This window comes from Rhagoletis pomonella, unplaced genomic scaffold (genome assembly GCF_013731165.1).
Source record: "Rhagoletis pomonella isolate Grant_MI unplaced genomic scaffold, Rhpom_1.0 Rhpom_scaffold_00012, whole genome shotgun sequence".
In the NCBI taxonomy this organism is placed as follows: Eukaryota; Metazoa; Arthropoda; class Insecta; order Diptera; family Tephritidae; genus Rhagoletis; species Rhagoletis pomonella.
Window position 1 is genome coordinate 18,940,746 of NW_023458566.1, and position 6,863 is coordinate 18,947,608.

The window sequence follows — 6,863 nt, forward strand, 5'->3', positions numbered from 1 at the left end:
CCACCACCCTCACCCTGTCCCTCGCTGGCACCCAGCCTGATCACCTTGAACAGCAACTCCACTGCTTGCTATGACCATTTGTCCATCAACAGCAGCGCTGGCACCATTAGCAGCAGCAGCAGCAGTAGCCATCACGGCGGCAATGTGGCCGCCGCCGCCCACAGTGGTGTCGGACTACGCGACAGCCAACAGACACACCTCCTGACACAACAACAGCGACAGGGCACACGACGCTCCTGGCATGTGTCGCCGAATAAGGTAAGAAATGTACACAAGTTTTTATTTACATACATAAGTATTGTGTATGTATTTGTATAGGGGAGTGCATGTGTGAATATGAGAGCTGACTTTTAAGGCTTGGTCGATGAGTTAGAATGGTTTTATTGTTTTTCAAAGTATTTCCAAAAATTATGAGTACGGGTTTGCATTCGTCCGAGCCAATTTTCGAAACAGTTTGCCACTTTGAGATTTGTATCACCGATACCGGGGGCCCCATTGTACTTTTCGAGCACAGAAAAACGTTTGCCGCTCATTTTTGAAGTGCAACTTCTTAATTGAGTTTAACAGGTCTATTCTGGCACTGCATATTTCGCGGGGCAATATTTTGTTACGAGCTTATGAGATGGTAACAAAATTTACAGGAGCTTTATTTACCGGTTACAAATTTTTTTTTGTTACCAGAGCTGAATATACCTTTAAGACTTCGGTTAAGGTGGTATATGGTGAAAGCGTGGACAGAAAATAAACGACTTGACGACAAAGATAAGTATAAAAAAAATACAGACAATGATTAAGATTGAGAAGGTGAATATGAAAATGATGATGAATATGCAGATAAGCAGAAAAGATAATGACGAAGATGAAGAGATATATAAAGCTAGGCAGACAAGGGCAGAGACAAAGGCTAAGACTAGGGCTAAGTTCAAGATTAATATTGATAAGTCTCTGCTGTCTAAAACGAGTATAAAAAAGTCTTATTTTTTCCTCGATCTCTGCCAGTTCGTGGCTATAAGGCGGATGACAGATAAATTCCACGCTTCCAATGCACAAAAACGCTTTTTGAGCTGATGTGTACGAAGTTGTATTTTCGTTATGGAGGATCCACCTTTGGTGGTTAGCAGGGTTCGAAACTCATAAATTAATTTTAAGTTAAATATTCCTATAATTTTTTATATGATTTCTGTCATATAAAAAACGAACAACATATCACTTTTTATTGAATTGTTTTATAAAAAATTACATTTTATAAAAAATGTTCTTTTAAAAATATATTATGTGCATGTGCACGACCAGAAATTTGTACTAAAATCGGTTCACACACATGTGCATGTGCTTAATAACAAACAGCACACACTTTGCTGTGAGCGGAAGGTTGGTTTTCCGCTAATGCACACACGTGTGTATGAGCAATGAGTGCAAGTTGAATGTGTATCTGGTGTGTGCGGGAGCAGAGCATGTGTGTGCAAATACGAACCCTGGCGGTTAGTTTTTTTTTTGTTTTTTTAATTCGGCAAGACTTTTAGGAATAGCACTATCAAAATGTATTTGAAGAAAATCTTTGGACAAAATCCAGAAACTTCTTATTTTTCAGCATTTCCTTAGGCTTAAAAATGTGCCATGTCGATGTCGTTGTTGGGTTCGCAAGTAATTTTTAAGCAAAAAACAAAACTGACTTCAATTCTCGTATAAAAATTTAAAATTATCGTTCATTTCTTCATGATCCAATGAACGGATTTAAACCAACTTAGAATGGGACCACCTGTAAGTTAACACCTTTTCTTTAAAAAAAAAGAATTATAGAAATCGGTTAACGTTATGCGGTAACATACATTAAAAAAAAAAAAACAAAAAATATATATATTCTGACGAATTGATAACCTTCTTTTTTTTGTGAAGTCGGTTAAAAAGTACATTAGATGACTAAGAAACAGGGTCAATGAAATAAAATTTTCAGTGATTCTCCCAGTGAAGTAGGAGAAAGCCATTGATCAACTTCTATTCCAAAAGTAATCATATTGTCACTTTTAAAAGTAATTTATTCACACTAAAATTTTCAGAAGTACCATTTCTACCTCACTTCGTTTTTCAAAAACGGAAAACGATTTTTGGTTATCATTCGCAAATACATAAGTTCTCCTCCTCCCACTCTGGCGCTTGCTCCATTAAGTCACAGCTGAAACAGGTAACATTTGATACGCGCATGTCCCGGAGCGCAATGACAAAAGCACTACAGCTACCTTGCTTTTGTGTGAGTGTGTATATGTGCATATGTATGTACAGCCCGCGACAAAACGATAGCACCTCAACATTTTGAACTGTTTCGAATATTTATCTTTTGTTTGTTTAATTTCATTCATTATTTTTAAATAAGAGTATAGCTCTTTATCTATTAAAAACCATATAAATCCAAATTTCAGACTTTGTGAAAAAATTATAAAAATTCTACAAACTTTTCATCCCAATTCCAAGCATTCCATTTTTAATTTCTAGAATAATTTTTGGTGCGCAGTTTTATAGCTTATTAAATTCTAGTATAATAAAATGCAAGTTTCAAGTTGCTAAAAAATCGCGTTGATTTTTGATAATTTTTTTGCAGACGGTATCGCGCATTTTCATCGGTACAAAGTAATTTTTATATGGAAAAGAGTTCATAACACCGTTAGAAAAAAAAATTATCGAAAATCAATGCGATTTTTTAGCAACTTCAAACTGTCACTTTATTATACTAGATTTTAAGAAGCTATAAAACTGCATACAAAAAATTTATTTAGAAATTCTTACTTGGAATTGGGATGAAAAGTTTGTGAAATTTTTTAAATTTTTTGAACAAAGTTTGAAATTTGGACTTACATATATGGTTTCGTTAACCTTAAAAAAAAGCAAAAGAAAAGTAGTGAAAACTGGTAAAAATGTTGAGGTGCTATCTTTTGTCGCGGGCTGTATGTTTGTGTGCTCGAATATTTGCACTTAATTAGAGCATTTCAATGAGGTTTCAAGCCAGCGCTAATAGAGTAACAAAAAGCATTTGCGAACTCATTGTAAATTTTGCATTTCGCGCTCGCTAAAAAGTGCAACTGACGGCAGGCAAGTGGTGCCAGACGGTACGCGGCCAACAGTTATTGGTAGTTGGTGATTGTTGATTATTCGCTACTGATTGGCGGCTGATGCTTGACGCTTGGCACCAGCGCTGCAGGCTTTTTAAGCCCACTTGATCCGCTTTTGTGCGGCGCCGCCAGTCGATTTGATTGCGGAGTGTGTGTGCTCAGGTGAAATAATGTGAAAAGGTGTCAATTGACATTCGATAAGATCGTGTGTTTGCAGATCAAGCAACGAGACAAACGGCGCGATATTATCCATCGCGCAAATCATTGAAAACGTAAAAAAGCTGCGACTTAAAATTTAACGATAAACGAATTTGAAATTATAAGAGGCAAACTGCATGTGTTTGAATTTCACTTAAGGAGTATGAAAATATTTACGCATAGTGATTGCATTCGTGTGGAGCGATCGAGAAGGTTCGACACCAATTATGAAGATATATATAAATATTTTTTAAACTCTATATATGTAGGTATATTTTGTTACTTAAAATTTGTATCAAGTTGGAATCCTGAATACATTTTTCCGCTCCAACCCCACCCCTTTATAGCTGCATTCACCAGCCTAGCCGCCTATGCAATTTCCAATCGAAATTACTTTCCCTTTCAAATTAAAAACGCCAAAAGAAAAGCGAAAGATGCAAAGTCGAATGAAAAAAGTGAAAAACTGGCCATTGGAAATTATAGCCTCGTAAAAGTTTCTACATAGGCAATATCTGAAAGCATCAATCTGAAAATCGCAAAAAAGCTCATTCAAGCACGTAAATTCATTTCACTCCCCAAAGCGCAGCCACACTGCCGCCACCCCCTGACGCCACCACTTGGCCACCTTTAGCCTACAAGTTAGTAGAAAAAAAGCAACTTACTCACAAACGTACAAGTTGAATGTTCAAAAATTGTTGAAAGCCTGTGGCAGCTAAAGCGTGCAACAGTGTAGCAGCGGCAATGCAGCTTTTCCTAGAAACTACATAAGTACTCGGCGAACAACCAAAGACTTGGTGTATATTTCGCTTTTTGTTGTATATATATATATATATCTGTGTACATTAGGGTGGTAAAATATAAAAAATTAAATTCGGAAGTATCGAAAAAGTTTAGCCTAAAAATAGTTAGAAGTCGAGAAAAAAAAACAATTTTTCGTGGAAATTGTACCTATAGGAAATCTGTATTTTTCAATCCCTAAACTCTGTTTCTCTTTAGGAGACCTCTAGGAATAATATCAAATTGTTTATTTAATAATTTTTTTATATTAACGATTTTTATTCGGTCCCCCCAAAACCTCCACAAATTTCAATGGGGGATCCATAATAAGTCGTTTATATTAAAAAAGCTTTAAAAAGCAGTTGGGTATTGTTTTTTAAAGTCCCCTGAATAGAAAAAGAGTTGCCGATTTAAAAATATGGATTTTCTAGGATTTTATACTATTTCTACGAAAAATAGTTTTTTCCCCATATAGAATACTTGCGAAACTTTGAGCGACCTCTAAATATTTTTTGTTTATTAAAAAAACAGTGGTACACTTTTTCAATAAAGAACAATACTGGGGCTGAGAGCACTAAAATTCCGAACGTCGGAGATGTTTTTTATCCCTTCCTCAACACCAAATATTCAAGAGACGTTCATGCGCCCCTTTCAAATCCAAAGTTCCTCGATTCCAGCTATCCTCCAGCAACTAAAAAATAAAAACAATTTGACTATATAACTGCCCAGACTTTGAAGATAAAGCCATAATTGCGATTATTAATTCATATGCATCTCTCAAGACAAGGCTACGGAGGTGAGCTCTAAGGTAGATAAAAAGAGGGCTATCGTGTTGAAAACTCTCATTTATTTCGTTAAAGAGATGCGCAAATTCTCGAACTTCTGAAACTTTGTTATATGCAACCCATTGTTAATCTTGGGCTATACATTTCGTAATCTCGAAACAGGAGGACTTTTATTCGACTGGCGTCAATAGTTTGGCATCTACAAAAAGAGACCGTTGTGCATCACCCCAGTCGGAACAAACTGAATGTGGTTCCCTAAGAATACTTTTTAGGGTACTGAGTTTTTCACGTGGAATTCGAAGCACATTTAAATTCTGCAAGAAAACTTAAAAAAAATTTACATCAAGAAATAATTACATTTTTTTTTCACTACTATAGAAGGCTAAAAATCTGTAGGTCGTGTAAACTTCACTGGTAAAGTCAGCAAAGTAATGCTTTGACTTCGGAAAATAAATCCGAACGAGAATAAAAACTCTCCAAGGCTCTCCAAACCAACAACAACCACTTCATGCGAAATTGCCTTCTTAAAGAACCGTTATTGCTGTGTTTCGTGCCTGTATAAAAGCGAATTAAAGACTTCGTGTTTTTGGAACTACTTCGGAGCGGCAAAAGAACCCCGGTATGAGTACATTTTGGAAGAAACCAAGTCCGACTGGGACGTCTATGATACATACATACACACACACACATATACACACACATACGTATTTAAGCTGAGTGTGGCAATTAATTGCCAGCAATTGCTTAAGCAACAGCATTGACACTGATTGCGACAGATCAGACTGGTCTACGAGTGAATGCGCTTGGCTAAGGTTTCAACGTAGTCGGCGCGCATTGCCAAAAGTGGCTCGGCATTGCGATTAAAGTAACAGCGGTTGGCAATGTGGAAATATTGCAGGGGAGTGATGAAGTTGCAAGCATCTTGAAAACGAAATTTCGGTTTAAATATTAGTTAGTACGTAAACGGTGATAATAACACTAAGCGGCAGGCGTTAACTAATTAACATATTTGCTACAATCGAACTTTTAATCAAAACTCTGGGATATGTGACCCGCCACCACTACCCTCCACATCACATTTCTGAAAATCCTTTGTGAAATGCCCATCCCTGGGCCAGAAGTTGTTGTCAATAAATCGTAAGTTGGCGCCCATAAAATACGCCATTTTAATGCCGTCAAGGTGAATTCCTTAATAATTTATGAATGCGGTTTAATCCATTATAATTTTAACCTTGTCGTTTTGGCACACTACTACATACATACATATGTATGTATATTCATTGCACCGTTAAAACGGCACACCAAAAAAGTCAATCAACCAAATCGCAGCGTAAAACTTTAATTTGCATTTAACATGCAATCGAGTGCATTCAAAAAGAAAAACATTCGGAACTCAACGCCCACCGCCACTTGACCGAAAATTGGAATTTTTCATTGAAGAAAAAATTATCTAATTTTTATATGAATTTTAACTAAATGAATTGAGTGGCGGCGCGCGTTGGCCGAGAGGTGATAAAAAAACTGGTCAGAATAAAATGTAAAAAAAATTCAGAATTTGGAGCGGAAATGTAAATTGAGCAATTGAGCGGCCCACACGCGTCAAAGCGATAAAGCGCGGCGCGTCATGGCCTGACATGAGTTTTCATTGGAAATGTTTATTTAACAAAGAAAACAGAAAAGTTATAGCACAAAAATGCAGAGCAATTTAATAAAAATAAATGAGCAGCATTGGCGTCGAATATGGAAAAAAAAAAAATTATACATACAGTTGCTGACGCCGTTATTGCCGCTGCTGCTGTTGGCTATTGTGATGATAGTTGACTTTATAGTCAAAACGATGCGAAGCACTCGAGTTCCTTGATGCCGCATATGGACAGCGGCAGCCTACAAGAAAAAAAAAATCAAAACAAGCAACAACAGCAACTGGGGCCCGAGTGCCAAAGTGGTAGCTGTTGCAGCCACATTTTCAGGCCTAAATTTTGATGGCAGGCCAACATTA

General features: G+C 36.8%; 2 protein-coding genes across 2 annotated transcripts in view; one reads left to right on the forward strand and one right to left on the reverse strand.

The window, feature by feature from the left end:
• Positions 1–6,863, reverse strand: part of LOC118748025 (dual specificity protein phosphatase 19) — a 96,372-nt gene that overhangs the window by 65,659 nt on the left and 23,850 nt on the right. The gene's annotated exons all lie outside the window — the stretch shown is intronic.
• The window catches only part of LOC118748023 (breast cancer anti-estrogen resistance protein 1), a 29,814-nt gene continuing 22,957 nt past the window's right edge, over positions 7–6,863 (forward strand). Inside the window, exon 1 of the mRNA XM_036482302.1 lies at positions 7–258. The gene's annotated coding sequence lies outside the window, so the exon portion shown is untranslated. The remainder of the gene's footprint in view (positions 259–6,863) is intronic.